This window comes from Odontesthes bonariensis, chromosome 10 (genome assembly GCF_027942865.1).
Source record: "Odontesthes bonariensis isolate fOdoBon6 chromosome 10, fOdoBon6.hap1, whole genome shotgun sequence".
NCBI classification, from domain to species: domain Eukaryota; kingdom Metazoa; phylum Chordata; class Actinopteri; order Atheriniformes; family Atherinopsidae; genus Odontesthes; species Odontesthes bonariensis.
The window spans coordinates 35,167,577-35,192,395 of NC_134515.1; the positions used below are offsets into that span (position 1 = coordinate 35,167,577).

Sequence of the window (24,819 nt, forward strand, 5' to 3'; positions counted from 1 at the left end):
ATGCCATTCTTATTTTCAAGACAATATGAGATGAGATAAAACTTGTGATTGGGCAACTTTAATTGTTTAGTTACAGTTCAAAATCAGACAATGGAACTAAATCTAAATTAGTCAGCAATAAATAAATCAGTAACAAGGTCACAATAATGTGTCTTAAATGAACCCATTATGATCTGATGCAACATGTGTGCGCTTACCTTTCAAGTGTAGAGCAACACATATATTTTGCAGCATAAATGTAGAGACAGAGGAACTGTAATAATTGAGAAAAATACTAATAATCAAGAGGGCAAAGTCAGCCATTTATTTACAATGAAAGCTGAGAGTTTAAACTCTCAAATGGTTTAATTTCATGTTTCTCGGTTCTTCAAGGTCTAAAAAATAAAAGGATTTGGTGGATAACTTTAAGTTTTCCAGTAAACCCTCAGGTTATGAGAAGGCTTTTTTCAACATTATACGATATTAAAAAGTTTGAGATAACAAGTGCCATCCCTCCACTATCTTTCTTTCTTGCCCTCTGATCATCTTCTATGTGCCTTTGATGGAGGTAATCATGGCTCTTCTCCTTTTGTAAAAGTCTCATACCTTGTTCTGTATTCATTACCTTGTGAAAATGCTTTGTTACAGAAAGTAACAGATGTAAGTAGCTACTGGGTTATTTTGGTAAGAAAGACGTTCCGGTTTACAGTGCATAGGCTGTTAGTTCTGTTGCTGCTGTGCAATCCTGTTTGATACTTCCAAGTATTGACTTAATGCTGCAAAACTGGTGGAAATGCTGAATGTCAAACTGCCACATTAACCGCACCTATGTTCAGTAAAACTGTGTCATTTCACTGTTTTTGTTTCCCTCATAGATCTTTGTTACTGTCAAAAACAGAATCTTTAAATTTGGACAATTAATTTGACCATAACATGCAGATCAGCTGCATTTATTGTAGAGCGCTAATCTTTGCTAAGTTTTGTGAACTCTTCTGTTTCTGTGGAAGAGCTGCAAGGGAATGATAATATCGACATAAAACAATGTAAAAATTGAGACAGATTAACGACATTCAATACTTTTCAAACTAACACATTATCTAACAGTATACGGAAAAAAGTATTTTCCAGAGGGCAACAGATTGATCCTCACCTATGTTTAAAACAGACTGAAAATTCAGACTCAAGGACAGCTGTAGCTAAGATGTTAAATAAATGTTACTTGTGACGATTGTGAATTTTAAAGGGTAGCAACAAATGTGTGCATGTCAGCATTTTGAAGGCAAGCCTGATTAAAATTGAGCTAAGCTCAGCAGTGATTGTACCGGTGAGATTTTCTGTGTCTTTGATTTGTAGCTGTGATATTTGTTCTCTCAGCCTCAGAAGTCCATCACAATAAGAGATGAACTAAACAATAACATTACTTGATAATTTTCAGGTCTCAGTCAGAATGACAGCATCAAAACATCTATAACCTCTGACATGATCTCTGTACTTCCTCATCTCTCCAGGATGCTGGTTCTGTAAGTCAGCTACCCCAAGTATCTGAAATACCATGGCCAGCGTCAACTCCCCTGCTAGCCTGCTAGCTCGAAACCACTTCTACAGAAGTATGTCCACACAAACCACAAACATGTTAAAATCTCAATATTTTAAAGTCTCAGTTCTAGTTCTAAGTCTACCAGAAGAGATAGGAAGATTGGAAAAGAAGTAGTTTAGTGTTTTTAATGTATGTGTTCCCTTCATGTTGGCTATAAATAACTAATTGTGGTAAGAAGTGATTTTCCTTGTATAAAATCGCCACTTTATTCTGACCCTGCTGGATAAACTGCCAGAAGAACAGCAACCATTTTGTCTTCACATAGTCTAACACTGGTATGTCAGACAGATTATTTTATATTCTGCCTCCATTACACGACCAATGCGTTTCATCTGTACAAAAACTACAAATTTAAGGTGACATTTTATGAGAAAAAAATTACTTTGTCTGTGCTTGAGAACTTTTATCTTAGGATCCAAAGTCATTACCTACTCATGAACCTAGAAAAAGCACTGGCAACTTCCATCCATCCATCCATCCATTTTCTATACCCGCTTCATCTGTCGGTCTGGCCGCGGGGGGGCTGGAGCCTATCCCAGCGATCATCGGGCGAGAGGCGGGGTACACCCTGGACAGGCCGCCAGTCCATCACAGGGCCAAACATGACAAACAACCACACACACGCTCACACTCACTCCTAGGGACAATTTTTTAGAGACACCAATTAACCTAACATGCATGTTTTTGGATGGTGAGAGAAGTGCTTCCCGAGAGAAGCACTGGCAACTTTGTTTGAGTAATCTGTATTAAAAAAATAGAAATGTAGCATTGTAAAACTTTGTAGATTAAAGTACCATTTATTTATTTTACCCTCTGAAACGTGAAGGCAAAACACAGAGGAATCGGACAGCAGAGAAGCCCAGTGTTTATACAAAGAATTGTGCAACTTTGATTGATGTATTAACCAGCCAGTGTTGTGGAGAAAATGAGTCGAATCCCGCGTTGGTCAGCCGTCCATTGGGGAGTTTATTGAACAAACTGTCACAGCAAATATGCATACAGAATGTACAAAATGTCCGACGAGCTCATCTTGTGACACCCTTTTATACCGTTTTATCATAACAAGTGTACGTGGCCCTCTCTAGAGGCGCCTAGCTTTCGCAGTTTATCATAAACACGCTCATTCTAACTATCAACAATATTCATATGAACCAGTCAACAGGCACAGGATGTAACTAGGCCAGAAGTCATGAGAATGTCATGACATCCTTCTCCCACATAGTCCCCCCTGAAATCACTTATCAGTGATTTAATAAAGAAATAATCTAAAATGAAAGAAAATCATCCCATATAGTTAATTAAGAATTAATTAACATAATCAACACTAAATCATCCTAATAATTCTACAATATCAATCAACGGGACCATTTTGAATAAATGAAAAGGAATATATATATGTGTACTCGAATCACATTAAATGATTAAATTAAATTAAACGATATTGAATTCAACAACACTACAAGTCTTACATTGCCATCACACCTGTCCACTGTTCGCAGTGCATAGGTGCGAAAAACCCACCGGCTGCTACTTTCGTAACTCATGTTCTTATCTTGGGAAAACTCACCTACGGCCCCACCCCACTTGGCGACCGACCACTTTACCAAAGGTCGCACTCCGAACAGTTGACTAACACAACTGGCAATGCACATATTAGTGATCAGTTCTGATTGATAATACACATAGACTGAATACACCACCATCAAATCAGTTAATCACCGTTTTGTATCAAGTACAATACATAAAATTATGGATTATCACATAACAAATAGTAATAAAATGCAATGTAATGCAGCTCTTCCAGTCCCGTCCCATCTCCTGTACTCTGGTGTCGTCCGGCTGGGTCTGGAACTGCTAAGCTAACTCTGGGAGGAGAGGTCGCCAGTACGTCACTCCCAATCAAAGAGATCTTCAGCATCTCATCTCCCTATCAGACTAAACTTGGTTCCACACTCGAGGAAAGAATCTTGTGAACCGTCCGTTGATAACCTTCATTCGTTGACCCGCTCTCCCATGCGTTGGTCCTCAGACCTGGTCTCGCATGGTCATCTGTCTCCAGATTCCTTCCACTGTTTGTTCGAACATCACTTGCAGCAAACACCTTCTCAGAATGGGTATAATGCAACACCCCAATAGGGAAACCATCCTCACTATCAACAATATTGCTATTCCCACTTTAACCGTCATCGCTCCCCCTTCTCCCAAAATCCCAAACAGACCAGTCCACCACCGTTCACCTCCACCAGCATCACACGTCAGCTCCTCTCTCCGTTCTCTGATCTTCTTCACGGCCGTTGTAACCGTTCCATGAGCTGCAGTGTTCCCGGGTATAAATGTACACCATTTTCCCAACCATCTGGCAAACGCCAATTTTCCCTTCTAATATCCATTCTAAAACTTGTCTGTTCTACCAAGCCATCATACTCGTCTCATGTAGTTGTTCTCCAAAGCCTGCAAACCCTTCACTCGTGTAGTTAAGAATTCTCTGTTGGTTGTATTATATGTAATTAATCCACTCACCATTTTGTTAAATATGATCCACGGCAAAATAGACTCAAATCCAGCTGCGATCTCACTGCGTGCTTTGAGCTCAAAAGGAATCCCTCTCGGCTCCCCTGTTGCATCCAAGTAAACGTGCTTATCCCTGATGTAGCCATCACTAGATCTTTTAACTCTCCCTTTTTCCACATCCAAACCTTGCATCCCGTTTACCTTGTCCTACACTAACACAACTGATGTCTTCCTCCTCACCAGTGCCCAAAGACCTATCCACCTGTGTCTGATCCCCAAAAAGATATAGCGTTAAAATGATCATTTCTATATTTTCACAATTTGATCCAAATAAATAAATCCCAATAAATATTGGTTTCATTTAACAGTAGTATTACCTACGTGAGTTCCAAAAGCATTCAAACTCACCATCGTAATCTACTCTATAATCCGTTGGAGGCCCATCCTGTGATGTACTCAGATTAAATTCAGCACAAGAAGACTCCAATTTGTGGCCCTTCCTTACTTTGAAAACAATTATGTAATTTATTTGGCCCAAACATCAATCTGCCCTTAATACCACACATAGGAAACAATAACCATTTACCCTCTGCCGATGTGAACCTACCTTCTCTGCATTCCCGTTGCCGGACCACCGCACAGTCCCTGAAGGTGTGTGGCTCTGGAACAACAACAGGCAATGCTCCTGGAGCGTCTGCGCATATGAGACACTCCGTTGCTGTCAGTTCTCTCGTAGTGTACCATGCCTATACCACATATTCTGTGCTGCCTTAAACCCTCTTCCACAGTTACACTGTTTTCCTGACTTTACCTGTGCATGTACACTCCGTCTGTTCTTGGGTTAACATGATTATTCTATCCTGTGGTGCTAATGGTATCAAATCCCCCTAGCCTTCCACGAGAAATCTTTCTGTTCTTACAACCATTGTGAACAACTTCTTCTGACCCAATCTGACATGATCTTACCAGATTGCCCCTTTGTTGTGGCGTCCAGAGGCGGTGATTTGGTCGTCTCCTCCTCCGGACCCATGATCCACACTTCCTCAAATCGTTTATTCCCTGAACTTAAATTCAAGCTTAGCAGATACCTCTTCACGACTAGCTCTAGTGTGTATTGCTGGCAAAGTTTGTGGCGTGGCATGGTCTGAGTGGGTGTGTATTGTTGCATCATACTCATCTGACCCAGGCTGGCTACTTCCCTGCGGGGTGGCTTCATCACGGGACCCTTTCAGCCTCTCCTGTTTGCGGGATTCCGTCCAACATCTCCAGGCTTCGTTCTCCTGAGCCCATGCTGTCGGCCAACACCCACACCTGGATGCTCACAGTGTCAGAAATCTTAACCTCTTCCTTTCGTTCATCCTTTCCCTCGGACTCGACTCCGTCTGTGTCTTTAGTCCGAACCTTAGTGCAGTGATTCAAATGGTACCATGTGTTGCTACCTTCCATTTGAACTGCTGTTGGCGTTGCTCGCACCATTGTGTACGGTCCTTTCCGTCTTGGCTCAAGCCACTTCCTTCGGAACACTTCGATGTGCACCTGGTCGCCTGGCACCACTGGCCTCTCAACCAGCTGTTCGAGACTCAAGTCTCTGGACTCCTCCTGTAGATAGATTGTTCAGTGGATTGCAGTTAGTTGCTTCATGTAAGCTGTCCACTCTGTTTGCACCTGCTCAAGTGGGGGCCCTCTAAAGGGACCTCTCAACTGAGGTGCCGGCATGGGTCGACCCGTTAGCATTTAATGCGGTGTTAGGGCGTGGCTCTATGAGTCTGCATACGAAAGCTCATTAGTGCAAGCAGCAAAGCATCTAGTTAGTTTAGTTGAAGCACAGATTCAATTCAATTTCACTTTCCAGGTTCCTTTGATCCTCTCAACCATTTCTTGACTCTGTGGATGATAAACGGCCCCACAGCGCTGCTTGATTCGCAGCTGCTGCAGAATGCCTCTTGCACTTTTCTAAACAACACTTAACCATTATTTGAGCTAATCTCTGATGGAATGACAAACAGATGAATCAATTCTCTTACCAAAAAAATGTTTACGACTATTTATCCAATATGTATGACCAATATCCTTGTGGTGGCGTGACATCTGGCTCCAGTACCACCATTGGTGCCAAGACAGCAAGCTGGCACTTTGATGCTACTTTCGCTGCCTCATCAGCCGCGTTATTACCTTTATTGACCATTTCGTTACCTTTACGATTATTTGACACTTTAACCCTGCCAATTTTCAATTTTTATGACTGCAATCCGCTCCTTCATTTGGACCTCCTGTCGCACTGGACTCCCGTCTGACCTCCTGAACCCTCTCTGCTTCAAAACTGCTTCAAACAAATAGCAAATATCATGAGCATATGCAGAATCTGTGTACACATTCGTAACCTTACCTTACACCAGTAGACATGCTTCCGTTAATGCCTTCAGTTCAGCCAACTGTGCCGAACATGGCTGTTCACACTTCTCAGCTTTCACCGTCACAAAGTTTCCCGCCTTCCTGCTTCACCACTGCAAAACCTGCATGATCACCCAAATGGTCTCACACCATGAACCATACACAACATAAGTGACATCAGCCTGCACAAGTGAAGTTGCTTCTAAGTCAGGTCTCAGTTTAATGTATCTCACAGCTTCTGACACACGCTCATGTGGTTCTCCTTCAAACTCACGTGGAATGACATCCGCAGATCCCGATGTAGTACACTTCTGTATTCACATCTGGACGTGTCAAAAGATGCACAACCTGCAAACATCCTGTCCGAGTCACAACATACCTACTCTGATTTATTAGTTCTGAAATCTTATGGTTTTTATTGGAGACATATAAGAAAAATGGCTTCTCATAGACTCGTGTTGGCCGTTTTGGATAACTTTTGCTAATTTCGTTTCAAATTTTCAAAGGCTAACTTAGCCTCGGTTGTCCTCTCCAGTTGTGCTTTCAACCTTTGATCTTTGGATTTTTCATGATTCCTTCCAGAGGAAGCGCATTTTATTGCATAATCCTCCCAAAAGAAGATCATACTTGTTGTATTTTAATTTTATTTATTTATTCATTAGTTATTTATTTATTTATTTTGGACATGGCGCTTTTCTTACTCCCTCCAAGTGGGATGGAGAGATATCAGTAATTCCCTATGGGCTAAATAGATACTCTAATTTAGGCTAACAATGCTAAAATTTAAATTAGAAACTTTGTTCCGTTTAAATTTTAGAACTTCGTAATAGTGGCACATTTAAATTTTAAATTCAGAAACTTTGTTTTGTTTTGTCCTAGTAACGGTGACCTATTTAAATTCAAGTTTTAGAAACTTAGTAATCGTGACACATTTAACTTAAAAACTTTGTTTTGTTTTGTAATAATGACACACCTGTTCCAGAGCTTAAACCCTTTTGAGTACGTCTGATGTAAGTGTACTTCTTACTTCTATATGTCAATGTAAACCAATACTGGGATTCCTCTGCCAGAGGAACGCCTTGGACCTGCCGGGTCACTTGCTCCCCCCCGCAGGGACTGGCCACGGTCCTGCCGAACACTCGGGTTTCTCGGTGCTCTCGGACAGCTGTAAACAAAGTGTCCCCTCTCGCCACAGGCCCAACATGCCCCCGAGGACCTTCGTCCTCCAGGTGCACCTCTTCTTGACCTTTGACAGGGTCGACGATGGACTTGCCCCTGTGATGGCTGTTCAGCGGCCCCCCGCTGTCATGGCCTCACATCGTACTTCTTGCTTCGCTTGCAGTTCTTCTAGCTGCAACCATGCAAATTCCCTTTGCATATCCTTCTCCTGCTCCTTCCGTTTCAGTTCTTTTCTGTATTTGTCTACTGCATGCACCACGTGGTCTCGGAATTGTCCATGTGACATTGAATTCAGCCCCACCACATCCTCCAGCCTCCCCTGAACTGGGGCAGGCAGAGCCTCTTTGATGGAAACTCTGAACAATGTCACCCAAGCTGGGCTCTTCTCGATTTCTCCCTCAGACTCTTGTCTCCATTTCTTCAATTGTTGTGCAATGTACACAGCTGGACTCTCTGTTCCTGACAGTGGTTCCCCCTTTAATGCTTCGAGGTCCACTCCTACAGGAAACTCAGCTCGTAACGCTCTCCAGAGTGCAGCTCGATATGCATTAAAATCAGTTCCATCAGCTCGGTGGCTTAACATCCAGTCATTCTCACTGTGTCTCAAAATGCCCTCCATGGTAGAAGTTCCAAAACACAGTGCCCACACTGCCTTAATGTGTCCAACAGACAACAGTTTATGCACAGTTTCTTGTTCAAAAGCTCTTATCCATTTGCTTGCACCTGTGTGAATGTCCGGCAATCGAGCAACCAGCCCCGCTAGGTCGAGCATCTGCCACGGCACATACTGTCCCTGCGTCATTTCTATCAAACTCGGTGCTGACGCTGTTGGACTCTTATGTTCTTCAGAAGATGCCTTTTGAACTGGAGGTGCCAGTTCTGGTGATCTTTGGTATTGTGGGAGCTGTCCCCCTGCCTGATCTGAATTACAGACGGCGTCTGGCTCAGGAGCTCCATGACTGCTTGATGTAGCTATTTGTGGTTCTGGACCTTCATAAGATATTTTGTGATCTTTTATTTCAGAATCTCCTTGTATGTTTACTGCTCCTGGCCGTGTTGGATATAGCTCTGCATCTTCAAAGAAATGTAAAACTTTTAATTCAAGCTCTCTTTTTTCCTGTCTCTTTTTGCTTTTGTCCTTTGGTTTGTAAGCTTTAATCCTTTGTTCCATAATCTTACAGGCAGTTACATTGAAAGTGCCACCTTTTGGCCAGGGTGAGACATTATTTTTTGTTCGTTTTAACATCTTTGGAACGTTCAGGATGTTTGGCGCTGATGGTTATTGTTGGTGTTACATCCATTGTTTCACCTAGTTAGTTCCCTTCTTTTGACTTTTTATTTACTTATTTATTTTCCCTAATTTTCCTTATTTATTATTATTATTCCCCTTTTTTTTTTTTTTCAATTTAAATTAAACTAACTCTAGTCAATGCTAATTTAATGCTCGGCTAAATTTAGCTTAGATGCAGCTAATTATTGGATTGGATATTGTCAATGCTAATGTTAAGGTTAGCCTATGTTAGCTTTGAAAGCTTATGCTCTAGGTTGTTTTTTTTTTTTTTTTTTAAATTAAACCAATGTTAATTCAATGTTAGGCTACTTTAGCTTTTTGACTTCTAGTTCGGAGTTCGGTTACTATTGTTGCTAATGTTAATGTTTGCTAACCAATGCCAATTGATGTTAGCTTCCTAGCTGTTGCTAATAAATGCTAACCTGTTGCTAATTAAGATTTAAACCAATATTTGCCTTATTGCTATTGCTAATCAATGCTAATTGTATTTCTGATCAATGCTAATTATGGCTAACGAAATGCTAACAAATGTTAATAATGCTAACCAATGCTAACTATTGCTAATCAATGCTACTTATTGCTAATCAATACTAGCTTCCTTGTTATCCCATGCTAATCACTGCTAAACAATGCTAGTTATTGCTAATCAATACTAATTATTGCTAATCAACACTAGCTGTATTACTAATGCTACCCAATGTTAATTTATTGCTAATCGAAAGCTCAGTTAATGCTTACTCTGTTTGAAGTGACTCAGGCTAAAGGCGTTGCCCCCCCTTTTGCTCACATCCGGATGTTTCCGATCCAATCCACACACAATGTCCTCCACCAATCCAGATGATACAATGCACGTCACAGCTACGTCAATTCCGACCAATGAAATAAAAATATTTTTTGACCAATGAAATCTGAACACACCTCTAAGGCTGCGGCTACACGAAAACGTTTTTCACTGTAAACGATACTTTTTCTTATCATTTCGCTGTCGCGGCCACACGGAGCCGGCGTTCCCACTACCCCAAAACGATAGTTTTTGAGAATGGGTTCCAGAGTGGGAAAGTTTGAAAACGGCCTCGTTTCGTTTCCATTGTTACAGCTAAAACGTTTTTGCGTCAGTCAAACGTTGACGCTGTGAGCCAATTTTAACACTTCTCTATTGTCTCACAGCGTGGCGTGACACAGTGGCGTGTGTACTGCATCGTTTCATCGTTTTCATCCGTTTTCGTCTGGACCTGAGTCTTTACAGCAGCGCGTTGCCGTGTGGTCGCAAGAATTTTCGTACCCGTTTTCAAAAAAACCTCGTTTCGTTTTCGTGTGGCTGTAGCCTAAATCTATCTCCAATGAAACACGTCTGAGACACGTAACTTCTAACCAATAAAATATGAACACACCTCTAAGCCCGCCTCCAATGAATCACGTGAATTCTAACCAATCAAATATGAACACATCATTACGTCTACTTCCTAGGCTGTTATTAACTCCTCCCAAACATAACAATTGAACCAGACATAACAATTGAACCACACCCCAACTCAAAATGGCGTTTGTCACACTTTTTGTGACAAGTTAAGAAACAGGAAGAAATACAATCTGTCCAGCATTGGACAGGGAAAAAATACAAACCAAACACAGAAATAACAGTTGCACTATTCTTCACCTCAAAATGGCATTTGTTAAGAAAGAAAAAGAAATACAATTTAACACGCTGTGGACAGGGAAAATACAAACCAAAAGATACAGAAACAATGCATAAGCGAAAACTTTCTTTATCAGGAATGTCACATTCAAATGGACTAGAGACAGAACCTCTCCTCTAGAATTGCGAAACCCTCATTACTCGACTGATAACAACTCCGCAATTAGCACATTACCTAAAGAAAACTAATAATTATTACAATTCAACCATAAAGTGCCCCTGGAAGACACAAGGAAAGAAAATGTGATTACGCACGAACATCTGTGAGTGTAAAACCAGCACAACAATGTCAAGGACAGAGCAGCGCGCCTCCACACAAGCAGCGTGCCCGCGCAGCACCGAGCTCTCCCCCTGAAAGCCAAACACCTTCACTCGCCTGTTGAAAATAGAACTTTAGAAACTTAACATAAATCACAGCAGTATTCAATAATCAATAGTAACAAGATGCACTCAACCAAAATACAGAATCTTAAAGAAATAAACACACAGCGTTTAAAAATCACAGCACTTCACTGTAACAAAACCTTATTTCAACAAACTATCAATCCGGCAATTATAACAATGAAGCAAATCTGAGTGTCTCTGCACTCAATTTTTATGTAGCTTAAGATTATATGTAAGACGTGGTGTTAACTCTATGTGTCAACCCAAAATGACTACAATACTCAAAAGTCAAGGGATGAGATGAGTTAGGTCAGAACCTTGATTTATCACACAAAATAACTTTTTCTTTTCTTCTTTTTTAGATTCACATAAAACAGCAGGATTTCACACACATTGACAGACAAACAGAGACCGGTCACACACACTCACACCAAGTCAGTCGATCAAAGTTTTGTGTCAGTCACCGTTCATATCTTCACAGTTTTAAATGATCAATTTCTTTCATTTAGACTTTTAATTTTTCAGGAGATGTTCGTGTCGGCAATATATGGAATACAAAATGTGTTTTCTCTACAAGCCTTGTGATATGGTTTCTTGACCAATGCAACAAATGCAGACGTGTACTTATCAGCTTCGCTGTGACCTCTTAATAATAATCTCCTGTGGTCAATACATAAACGAATTTGAATTTTCTTCTCAAAATGTCTTTATACTGAGGTCTCGGATAACTCCAAAGAGTTCTAAGCAGATATATAAAATGATATAAACATATATACTTAAAATGTGCTCCTCATAGAACTGGATTTTTTCATTTCAGAGTTTTTTTGAAAGTCTTATTGATTCAACCGTCAAACTTTAATGTTCGCCAGTCAATCAATTATCAGTATTCGTTTTACTCCTTGACTAGTGAAAATGATTTTCACGTATGTTTAATGAGTCTAGTGTACCCCGTACTCCCGTCAGTATTCCTACCCCCAATGCATTGAAGGATGGCTGATAGTTGCAAGAGGTACTATTGACGATTGCTCAACAACCTGCCCGCTTCTTTAAAGCTATTAATTAATCCAGTTTGAATTCACCCGATTCACAATTTGCTGGAGCCGGCGACTAGCCCTTCTTAATTACCACAAAAAATACAACACAAGCCAGACCAACTGATCACAGCTGTCTGCTTTACAACTCTCACAAGCTGCTGTTCACCCAATTTTATCTTAATTCAAACATTTGGCTCCCCTTGGCCCACAATTTCAACAATTACAATTTCAGCAGCCCTGCGCAGAGGTAACAATGGAAGTGCTTACCGAATGCAGAATCCGTACTCTCTCCTGTGTTCTTTTAAATTTGGGGAAGCCGGAAGAAGCCGTCAGCTGTGCTCCACTAACAGAGATCAACTGCGTAATGGTAGGAAAAGAATCCAACCTGCCGGCTTGTTACAGCTGATGTCGGTTGTCGGGGCACAGAGGACACGCTCCGCCGGGATCCAGATGCAAACTCTCACGAATTCGGGGTTACCATTATTATGTTGTGGAGAAAATGAGTCGAATCACGCGTTGGTCAGCCGTCCATTGGGGAGTTTATTGAACAAACTGTCACAGCAAATATGCACACAGAATGTACAAAATGTCCGACGAGCTCATCTTGTGACACCCTTTTATACCGTTTTATCATAATAAGTGTACGTGGCCCTCTCTGGAGGCGCCTAGCTTTCGCAGTTTATCATAAACACGCTCATTCTAACTATCAACAATATTCATATGAACCAGTCAACAAGGCACAGGATGTAACTAGGCCAGAAGTCATGAGAATGTCATGACATCCTTCTCCCACACCAGCTGACGATTATGTTACTCTGTCTGCAGTTCAGTGTTTCCAACTGAGCTAGTCCAACACATAATACAAGATGACTAAAAAAAGGCACAACCTCTGCACCTAACAGTGTTGAGGTGTAAATGGTAAAAAAAGAAAAAAGTTGGAACACACTCTCTGTTTCTATTTTTAAAACATGGGAATCCCCACCTTGTTCTTCCACCCCACAGGTGTTGTTCAGTCCTCAATCTCAGTCTTCAGATTCTGCCTCCTCTGTGGAGGACATGCTGGCCATATAAGGGAATCCTCAAAGTATTCCTTCCTCAGTTTGGGTCAGCAGTTCTCCACCCAGGCCATACCCAACTTGGGCCCTGCTTTCCCTTTTTGAGTTGGAAAACAGTTTGCCAGAACATCTTTATGGCTAACCGGAAGTTCTTCTGCATGGCCTTGCAGAATTTTTCCCACGCTCGAGTTTTAGCTTCCGCTATCATCAACACTGCGGCCCTGTTAGCCACTTGGTACCTGTCAGCTTCGTCAGATGACACTTGGAACATATATATGTGTGTGTGTGTGTGTGTGTGTGTGTGTGTGTGTGTAAATACAAAACAAACCTAGCTAGTAACTGATTCAAAAGTTCAAGCACTGTCAGTAAAAGTGTCTGTTTCTCTTTTTCAGGTGTGCTTCCATGTCCAGAACCGATTAAGCCAACATTCAGCTGTCAAAACGACTCTGTCATGCAAAAACAGAAACAGGTCATCGATTGGGCTACAATGGCAATGCCTCCTGGTACAGTCTATACACATACATGCACAGAGTACGTCCACTTTTAAGGGAAGGCTTTCTATCTGATTCTGAAACTTGGTTGCAGGGACTTGCTCCCATTTAGTGAAAGCTGAATCCAACACAGGTTAGCAGCTGTGGTCAGGGGATGTCAAGTCAGCTTATTGTCAATTTGCTTTATATGCAGGACATACAGCTAAACTGACATTTTGAACCTCACGGAACCACTGTGCAACATGCAGAAACGGTAGAAAAATAATATAATCTGAATTTTTTTCCAAAAAAAGAGAAATGCAAAGGAAAACTTAAAAAAACTTAAAAAAAGAGAGCCCTAAACAACAATAAATAAATGATAAGTATGTAGTAATAACACAAGGCACATTACAGCGCTTATGTGTTCATTTAATTCCTGTTCTTTCTAAAATCCATAATCATATTCTTTGTCTTGTTCATTCAAGCACAGATTATCTTTCCTTCACTATGCCAGAAAGCAATTCACCAGCTATTTGTTATCAGCATCTTGTCCATCACTAACCCACCCTACAACTGCAGAATCATCTGAGAATCTGATCAACTTGCCCGTGATTTGCAGTTTCTGGTCCAAATGGGGAATGATGGTGTTAAAATAACTGTCTTTCAATTAGTTCCATGCATCCCTTGCTTGTTGCTAGTTAACTTGGGTCCAGGTGGGTCTTCTTCTACAGAAGAAAGAAATCATGACATTAATATTGGTGTAACCGAAAAAGATGAAGGATGAAAAACACAAGGTGTGTGATCAAAGTGCTTCCAAAGTACAAACGTTTGTATTTGTGCTGATCTGTGGAATGAAAGAAGAAAAAATGTGTAAAATGATGATTAAATAAAGAAAATATACACTACCACTCAAAAGTTTGGGATCACTTGCAAATTCCTTTGTTTCTCAAAATGCAATTTACAAACAATTTCATCCATTTCACAGACAATTAAAACGTTTTTTTTTTTCATAGAAGCCTATTATCAGCAACTGTCAGTCCTATGCATCAATCTCCTGGTATGACTGCCAATTCAAGTTAATAATTTATAAGGCCATTGTGTTGCAATTGTGTCACACAGCTGAAAACTGTTAAGTACTTCTAAGTAAGCAAAAAGGCAGCATGGTATTCTGTGGGTTAGTTTAGTATCTGAAGGATCAGCAGTTGTTTTATTTACAGGCTCAAAATGGCCAGAAAGAAAGAACTTCCTTTGGAGAGCCATCAGTCTATTATTGTGCTTAGAAAGGAAGGCTATTCAATGCAAGAAATTGTGAGGAAACTTAAAATCTCTTACCATGCTGTTAACTACTCCCTTCAGAGAGCACCACAAACTGGCTCTAACAAGGACAGAAAAAAAAGTGAGAGTCCTCAGCTGGCAGCTGCACCAGATAGTTCCCATCAAACACTAGTGTCAGCATCAACAGTGAAGAGGTGACTTCAGGATGCTGGACTTCATGGCAACTGATAAGAAAAAGCTATATCTTATCTGGCTGGTCAGTAAAAAGAGAAGAGTGAGATGGACCAAAGTGCACAGACACTGGACACTGGAAGACTGGAAAAAGGTGTTGTGAACAGATGAGTCGAGAACTAACAGGAGAGATCATATTTCTCCAGTTTTAGCTTCTCTTCATTGGCTCCCTGTTAAATTCAGAATAGAATTTAAGATTCTTCTCCTTACATATAAAGCTCTTAATGACCGAGCTCTATCATATCTTAAAGATCTCATTGTAAGATATTTTCCTAACAGAGCACTTCATTCCCAAACTGCAGGTTTACTTGAGGTTCCCAGAGTTTCTGAAAGTAGAATGGGAGGCAGAGCCTTCAGTTATCAGGCCCCTCTATTGTGAAATAAGCTGCCAGTAAATGTCCGGGAAGCAGACACCCTTTCCACTTTTAAGACCAGGCTTAAAACTTTCCTTTTTGATAAAGCTTATAGTTAGGGATCGTTCAGGTGATCCTGAAACATCCCATAGTTAAGCTGCTATAGGCCCAGACTGCTGGGGGACTTCATCTGTCACACCTTTCCTCACTTTACTCTCTTTTTCCCCCGTTTAATTTCTCAAATGACATTATGTACCTTTGGCATTATTGTTCTCATTAACTTGTGTTTCCCTGTCTGAACAGATGTCCTTTGAATGGTGTTACAGTGTTTTGTTGTCCCCCTCTTTCTGTCTTCTCAAACCCCAGCTGGTCGAGGCGGATGGCCACCCTTCTTGAGTCTGGTTCTGCCAGAGGTTTCTTCCTGTTAAAAAGGGAGTTTTTTCTCTCCACAGTCACCTCATGCACACTCAGGACGGGAGATTGGATCAAATAGATGTTCCGGTGCAATCTGTGGGTTTCCTGTGCTAGGAAATTGTTTTTGAATTGGCTCTGTATGTGTGAATTGGATTTATTTTAAATTGAATTACCGGTAATTGGATTTGATTGGATTATGATTAGAATGACTTTGACTCTAATTGGCTTGAATTGGACTGTATCATTGAAGTGCCTTGAGATGACATTAGTTGTGATTTGGAGCTATATAAATAAAACTGAATTGATGAGTCCAAGTTTGAGGTTTGTGGATCAAACAGAAGAATATTTGTGAGACGTACAACAAATAAAAGTATGCAACAGTGCTTACTGTTGCATACTTTTATACTCCATCATATCTTATCACTCAAGCATGATGGAGACAGCGTGATGGTCGGGGGGTGCTTCGGAGGTGGTAAAAGAGATTTGTGCGGAGTGGAAGGGACCTTGAAGAAAGAAAACTATCACAAGATTTTACAATGCCATACCATACCCTGTGGACAGCACTTGATTGGGGCCAGTTTCATCCCACAACATGACCCAAAACACATCTTCAAATTTTGTCAGCTATATTTAAAGAATAAGCAGTCAGCCAGAATCTAACTGTAATGGAGGGACCAGCACAGCCTCTGGATCTGAACTCTATTGAGCTGTTGTGGGAGCAGCTTGACTTTACAGTGTGGAGGACGACTCCATAAAGTCAATCCATCTTATATGAGGTCCTTCAGGTAGCCTAGGGTGAAATATCATCAGATTACATAAAAAAATTGACAGCTAGGATACCTTTGGACCGCCAGGCTGTAATTGCTGCAAAATGTGTTTTCAGTTTCAAGGACACATTCATAATTTCCATTAAAATCATTATTTCTAACTCTGACTATGTCTGTATGTCCTGTTCATTTGCTTTATTTTCTATTCAGACGAATCTTAATGTGTGTTTCCATGGAAAACAAGAACATTTCCAAGTGATCCCAAACTACTGAGCAGTAGAGTGCACCAAAACAGATAAACGTGGAAATTTAAGACAAATAAATCATTTAACTAAATAGACATCTTCATTTATTTCTTGCATGTAAATTACTCTATATTTCTGTTTATTTTTCAAATTTTTTTCCAACCAGTCATTTTTATTTGAATTACAACAGAGATACCATTCAAATGTTAACTCTAAAAGGCACACCAATCCTTTTTCATGTTGTAAGAATGTGCCTATTTTGGTGTCTAATGCAATATCAGTATTGAGGACCAAAACTTCCATAATAAAAAATTTGAAAATGAATAATCAAATATGGGTGTTTTTTTAATGTTACATTTATTTATCAATGATTTCATAATTTATTTATTTTTTACTTATTATATCAGAAGATTGGTATTAGCCGGGGCTGTCCCACAATGATATATGCACTTGTTCAAATGATGAGCCACTTCCTACATAAAAGGGTCAACTTCTGTGTCTGCAGCTAACATAATCATTCTGTCAGTCACAGTAACTACAATACAATACTACAAAAAATAAATAGTCATCACTGACTGTATTATTCTGAGCTAAGTCAGCAGTTTTCCTTAGTTCACAAGCAATCTCCTGACCAGAAGCCATTATCTTGCACAAGAAAGTAGGGTGGAGCCATTTGGTTTCCTGTGCATTTATTGAGAGCTGATTGGCAGACATGTTTCTCGTAGAGGACCAATCATGATTTAGACCAAGATTAGTAACACCCACCTTATTACCATACACTTGAGGGAAAAAAGAAAAGTAATAATGTAGAAAAGTGGGAAAATAAATATGTGTACATTATGAAAAAGGAATTAAAATCAGATAAATAAATAAATGTGGAAATTAAAAAAAAATAAACGTAAGAATAAATATAGAGTAAGTAAGAAATGGTAAATGGACTGTACTTGTATAGCACTTTTCCTGTCTAGCGTTGAAAGTGCTTCTAACACTACATGCCACATTCACACACTCAAATCACACAGGGCATCTTAATCTATACCTAACTATGTGCTTCCTAGTCATTCATACACATTCATACACCGATGGATGCATTGGTAAGCAACGTAGGGTTCACTGTCTTGCCCAAGGACGCTTTGACATGTGTTGAACCACCAACCTTCCGATTGGTGGGCGACCCTTAAGATCCTTCGATGTCGGCTCTTCCTATCATTGTGAAGCAGAATTCTCCAAGCATTGGATTGTTCACCTACTAATAGGGAACGTGAACTGGGTTCAGATTGTCAGGAGACGGGTTAGTTTTACCCTACTGATGATGTGCTGTTGCAATAGTAATCCTGCAAGAAGGATTTATTCAATAAATAAATTTAATTATTTGTTTCCTCATGTATCTATCTATTTTTGATTATTCAATTCATTAACACCATTCAAAGGATATCTATTGGAACAGGGAAACACGAGTTAATGACCACAATAATGTCACATATACATAAAGAGAGTAAAGTGAGGAAAGGTGTGACAGATGAGGCCCCCCAGCAGTCTGGGCCTATAGCAGCTTAACTATGGGATGTTTCAGGATCACCTGAGCCATCCCTAACTATAAGCTTTATCAAAAAGGAAAGTTTTAAGCCTGGTCTTAAAAGTGGAAAGGGTGTCTGCTTCCCGGACATTTACTGGCAGCTTATTCCACAAGAGAGGGGCCTGATAACTGAAGGCTCTGCCTCCCATTCTACTTTTAGAAACTCTGGGAACCTCAAGTAAACCTGCAGTTTGGGAACGAAGTGCTCTGTTAGGAAAATATCTTATAATGAGATCTTTAAGATATGATGGAGCTTGGTCATTAAGAGCTTTATATGTGAGGAGAAGAATCTTAAATTCTATTCTGAATTTAACAGGGAGCCAATGAAGAGAAGCTAAAACTGGAGAAATATGATCTCTGCTGTTAGTTCTCATCAGAACTCTGGCTGCAGCATTTTGGATCAGCTGGAGGTTTTTCAGAGAATATGTGGGACAGCCCAATAATAAAGAATTACAGTAGTCCAATCTTGAAGTAACAAATGCATGGACTAGTTTTTCTGCATCACTCTGAGACAAGATGTTCCTGATTTTAACAATATTACGAAGATGAAAGAAGGCAGACCTAGAAACCTGTTTTATATGCGAGTCAAATGATAAATTCTGGTCAAAAATAACTCCAAGGTTCCTCACTGTAGAACTAGAAGCCAAGGAAATACCATCTAGAGTAACTATATAGCTAGACAATTTATCCCTGAAGCGCTCAGGTCCAAAGATAACGACTTCAGTTTGTCTGAATTTAGAAGCAGACAGTTCTGAGTCATCCAGGTCTTTATGTCTTTAAGACATGCTTGTAGTCTGACCAACCTATTGGGTTCATCTGGTTTTATAGATAAGTACAAATGGGTATCATCAGCATAGCAATGGAAATTTATGCCATCCTGTCTAATAATGTTACCTAATGGAAGCATGTATAAAGTGAAAAGAATCGGTCCAAGCACAGAACCCTGAGGAACTCCATGACTTACTCTGGTGTGTGAGGAAGATTCTTCATTTACAAGAACAAACTGAAATCTATCAGATAAATATGACTTAAACCAGCCTAATTATTGCAGTTTTGGTCCTTAATATGTCAGACCACATAGAGTGTTATAGTATTATGGTTGGCTAACTCAGTGGATTTCAAGTAATTTGTCCCAACTTTCAAATTAGGACAATCATTTTCAATATTTTCTTCCAAATTTCCAATATACACTTAATCTTTTCCAGGCAGCGTTACAAATTGTTTGCTCTGTCTGTAAATCTAGACTTAACTAACTTAAATGTAAATCTAAACTGAACACAAAAAGATGTTATTGTAGTTGACATTGGCACTGCCCCAGTCCTACTCCCGAGGTGTTACTCCTATAAAACTTTAGTGGACATATTATTGCCTTAATGATAGATGTTTGTGATTATCAATTTATAGTTATCTCTGACTACTGCCTCTTGAGGTGTTAGGCCTCACTGGAGATGTTAGGACCCAAATGCAGCATACTGCCAAGCTGGCTCATTTCTCATTGTAATTTATTGCTGACAATAGTTCTGATTGAAGTGAGCAGGAAAACAAGTCCAAACCAGATTAGCAATCCAAGCAGGCAGAAAACTCCACAGGAAACAGGCCGAAGAAGGAAAGCCAGCTGTCAAAATCACACACAAGTCCACAATATAATACTTGTAGTCAGAGGCAGAAGGCAGGTGCTTTACTGGGGGCGTAGACAGAAAGGATGTATCCGAAACAGGCACAGTTGGCAACAGGGGATCAAACCAGGGAGAGGGGCTGGAAGGTCTTATAGGCACAGCACAGACAATCTGACAAGGAGTGAATGAACTGGAGAAGCTTATATACTGGTTTGCTTGGAGAGTGGAAGATTAATGATGCACAGGTGAGCTGAGTTGGCTGAAGAGGTAAGTGTGGCTGACAGGGAAAGTGGAAAAGTACTAGGAGATGAGTAGACCTGTGAAATGACTTTGGGAATGAGCATCCCTGGTGGTGATGCTGGACATTGTCTGTGGAGACTTAGTTTTCTGTTACTTTCAGATGAAACCTTTGTGAAGTTTACTAGATCCCAAACCATTTTTTTCTCCTGCAAAATTGGACCCCAGGAATGTTGCCCTCAATGATATAGGCATTATTGAAGGCATATCAAATCATATCTTATGAAAGAAAGCCAATACTTGCATCATAAGTGTTGCAACCTGGAAATATATTTTTAAGTTCTTTTAGTGTACGTTATCGGTCAGCGATGGGGTGTGAGTGTATTGATTTTTGGTGAAGGTGAACAAGCTTTGTGCAAACCTGCTCCAGCTTAAGACCGGGGAAAGAAAAATAAATGTTGTCAACAGTGAGAAGGAGTCGGATCTCTTTTTAAGAGTGCAACATAAGCAGGTGACCAATAATAGTGTAGTTAGATAAGTTACAGTCACCTACCTTCGGATGACATTGTTAAATAATGTCATATTCTTAAAACTGAGTTTTTTATGTATTGGTCTACTTTCAACAACCCAAGTAGAAAATGTCATTTTGAATTTTAGGTATGATCTTTATGAACATGGGGAGAAAATAGATGAAATCAAATAATGCAACAGCTAACACAGAGGGCTGTTACTAAATATCTTATTCCTGAAATTAATGGAAAAGGTGGCTTTAAACACACTGACCATTATTATTCCAGTCTATATACTGCAAAACTATCTGAGACTGAATCTGCTCTACAAATATTTTCCCTTAACCTTGAATTATCAAGAGTACAATCTTGTATATCTGGAGCTTGATGTTGAATAGAGGACAATATTTCAGTTGATTAGTTCCCAGAGGCAATGAGCGTGTAGCAGCCAATTTGCTACTGCCAAGGTGTAATGTTTGAACATGTACACTGGGTGTCACTGAAGGTTCAGGTATAAAGGTAGGAGCATTGCTGTTGATGTTAGGTGTTGACCCGGAAGGGCAAATGGCTTTTGACCGTTACCTGTCTGTGGTATAGCAGCCTGATTGTAATGGCTAGCGTTTTAATGGAATAAACAAAACAACACTTTCGCATAGAAGATGCCTTTGTGGACTTCGTTAATAACGCGTCAGCCAGGTCATTCCTGGGTCACACAATAGCTCAAGGTGAGCTCCTATAACAGAGCGTATGCAAAAAGTCACCTGAACTGGATGGCTAGTCATCTTAGTTCTTTAAGACATTTTCAGAGGTAATTGCTTCTCTTTTTCTCTGTTTTTATGGAATCACTCTCTCCAGGTTTCCAAGAGACAACTGCCCCCCAGAATCTGAAGAGGGACAAAGATCCTCATCAGTCTACTTTGTATATTTCTTTATTCAACATGATTTAAGAATTCTATTTTCGATTTTATTTTTCAACAGTTGTTGCAGCAGATCACATGGACTGTGTAAAGAGTCAGTATTCATTCTTTGATATCTCATCAATGTCCTATAGAATCCCACTCCATCCAACATGCCAGAGGTTGTACTATCACTTAATGTTGAGAAGACTTTTGATTAGTTGGAGTGGGATTGCCTTTTTGCGCTCTTGACTTTTTTTTTTGGTTTAGGCTCATTTTGAGGTTTAAAAGTATTTACTTTTCTCCAGCAGCTGCAGTTTGTTCTATCAATAACTTCTCCACTTTTATTTGTCATGTTGATGTTATTGAGCCATAAACATTTGTTATACGGCAGAACGTTTATATCAAAGGAGTAATCCAGGTATATATAGGTATAGAATATAAGGTATCATTATTTATGGAAGACTTCTTATTCTATTTGTCAGACCCTCTTGTCAAATCTCTTTAGGCTATTGAGCACAATGCAATTATTTGGAAAAATATCTAGTGACAAAATAAATCCTTACCAAAGTAATCTGATCATAATCACTACTGCTTCTAAAAACATTTCCCCTGATTCGAAACCTTCCAAAATCAAAAGAAATCATTTTGAATACGTTGAATTACAAAACTTCTTTGAAGCCAATTTCTGCCTATGATAGATGGTTTATAAAAAAAGATTGGACATTGGTATTTGTTGCCCCAATCTTTAAGTGAAATGTTGATACCATCAAAATAAATGCACTACAGAGGATTCTTTATTTGTCTCAAAATCTTTCTACATTTCTGACCAAACGCTTTTTCTTTTCCATAAACAAATTATATCAGCATTTACATTCTAATTGCAAAAAAAAAAAAACAGCAAAGCATTGCATATAGGCCTTGTTTACTACCTCCCTGCCTCCCAACCTTTTGCTTTAGCCAGCATCAGTGTTATCTTATTGAGTGGATGACATAGACGGTTTCACAAATAATAAGTGACAGCTTTTAGAGACTTCGTCCTAAAAGTGTAAATGTTTTTCAATAGGTTCACTTCAGATAAACATTAATGCTCCTCACCTGCATTCAGCTACATAATCCTCACACTCCACCTGTACCCAGAGCTTTTTTGTCTAACCTCCACAGTGTGGAAGCTAACTTCCCCTAACCCAGTCACAAATCTTCACACAGCCTCACCAGCATGTCCCCCTACATTAGGACACACTACTACATCCTTTGCCTACCCCCAAAAATACTGGTGGATGTGTCCACAAACACATTTTGTGAGACTGGAGGGTTGTGTGTTTTAGTCGATAGTCAGTAGCACAGGAACCAAAGGGGGCTGTACTCTCACTACAGTAAACAGATTAACAAACCCTCCAGTTTCACTGCCTTTAGAACTCATTTCTACATCCAAGTGTAATGAGTTTGCAATATTCTTTAATGACAAAGTTCAAGGCATTAAAAATGCAATAATTTCCACAGCACAAATAACTACTCTGCAGCCAGCTAGACACCTAGAGCTGACACATTTCACACCTGTTACTGACAAAACAGTCGAAGAGACCATCTGCAGTCTGAGTTCATCAACGTGCTGCCTTGATGAGTTACCCACTAGATTCCTAAAGTCTGTGCTGAGCAGTTTGTTACCACAACTTGCTCATCTAGTCAACATCTCACTCCAGACTGGAACATATCCAAAGGCCTTAAAAACCGCTGTCATTAAGCCTCTTCTAAAGAAGAGCAATCTTGATGCCACAGTACTGAACAACTACCGGCCCATATCAAACCTGCCATTCTTAGGTAAAGTCCTAGAAAAAGTTGTATACCAACAGCTTAGTGACTTTCTCCTGTCTAACAATGCTTTTGATACTTTCCAATCAGGCTTTAGGCCCCACCACAGCACTGAGACAGCTCTGATCAAGGTGACAAATGACATCCGCCTGAACACAGATGCAAGTAGAGTCACAGTCTTAGTTCTGCTGGACCTGAGTGCTGCCTTTGACACAGTTGACCATGCGATCTTATTACAGAGGTTAGAAGACTGGGTGGGAATCTCTGGTCGTGCTTTAAACTGGTTCAAGTCCTATCTGGAGGACAGGAAATATTTTGTTGAAATTGGTAACTGTGTCTCAGACCAAATGGCTATGACCTGTGGGGTTCCCCAGGGGTCAATCCTGGGACCCGTATTGTTCAATCTGTACATGCTTCCACTAGGCCAGCTAATACGCAGCTATAATGTGTCCTACCACAATTATGCAGATGACACTCAGATCTACGTGTCACTGACGGCAGGAGAACACGGGCCTGTAGATACACTGTGTCGCTGCATCGAACAGATCAGTGTGTGGATGCAAAACAATTTCCTCCAGCTAAACTCAGACAAAACTGAAATCATTGTCTGTGGCCCACAGAAACAAAGAGAAAGTGTTATCAGTTACCTTGAGACTCTCTCTCTTAAACCTAACTATCAAGTTAGAAATCTCGGGGTAATATTGGACTCAGACCTGAACTTTAACAGCCACATTAAATCTGTAACATCAGCAGCTTTTTACCATCTAAAAAACATTGCCAGAATCAAAGGAATAGTGTCTAAACCAGACTTAGAGAGACTAATCCATGCGTTTGTCTCCAGCAGGTTAGACTGCTGTAACGGCCTGCTCACTGGGCTCTCTAAACGGGCTATAAGACAGCTGCAGTACATCCAGAACGCTGCTGCTCGAGTCCTGACTAGAACCAGGAAATACGACCATATTAGTCCAGTGCTCAGGTCTCTGCACTGGCTTCCTGTCGCTCAGAGAATAGACTTTAAAACAGCTCTGCTTGTGTACAAGTCTCTTCACGGTCAAGCGCCAAAGTACATCTCTGACATGTTAGAGCCATATGAACCAACTCGGGCTCTGAGAACCTCAGGGAGGGGTCTCCTGCTGGTGCCCAGAGTCAGGACTAAACAAGGTGAGGCTGCATTTCAGTTTTATGCCCCTAAAATCTGGAACAGTCTTCCAGAAGATGTGAGACAGGCCTCAACTCTGACAATGTTTAAATCCAGGCTGAAAACAGTTCTATTTAGCTGTGCATATGACACCTGAAAGTAT

General features: G+C 40.2%; 1 long non-coding RNA gene across 2 annotated transcripts in view; it reads left to right on the top strand.

The window, feature by feature from the left end:
- Nucleotides 1–24,819, top strand: part of LOC142390038 (uncharacterized) — a 42,122-nt gene that overhangs the window by 15,012 nt on the left and 2,291 nt on the right. The window contains exons 2-4 of one of the 2 annotated variants that reach the window (XR_012770427.1): nt 1,488–1,586; nt 13,510–13,620; nt 21,666–24,327. This is a non-coding gene — a long non-coding RNA (uncharacterized LOC142390038). Of the gene's footprint in view, nt 1–1,487; nt 1,587–13,509; nt 13,621–21,665; nt 24,328–24,819 lie in introns of those variants that run through there. The other variant, XR_012770426.1, reaches the window with a different exon arrangement.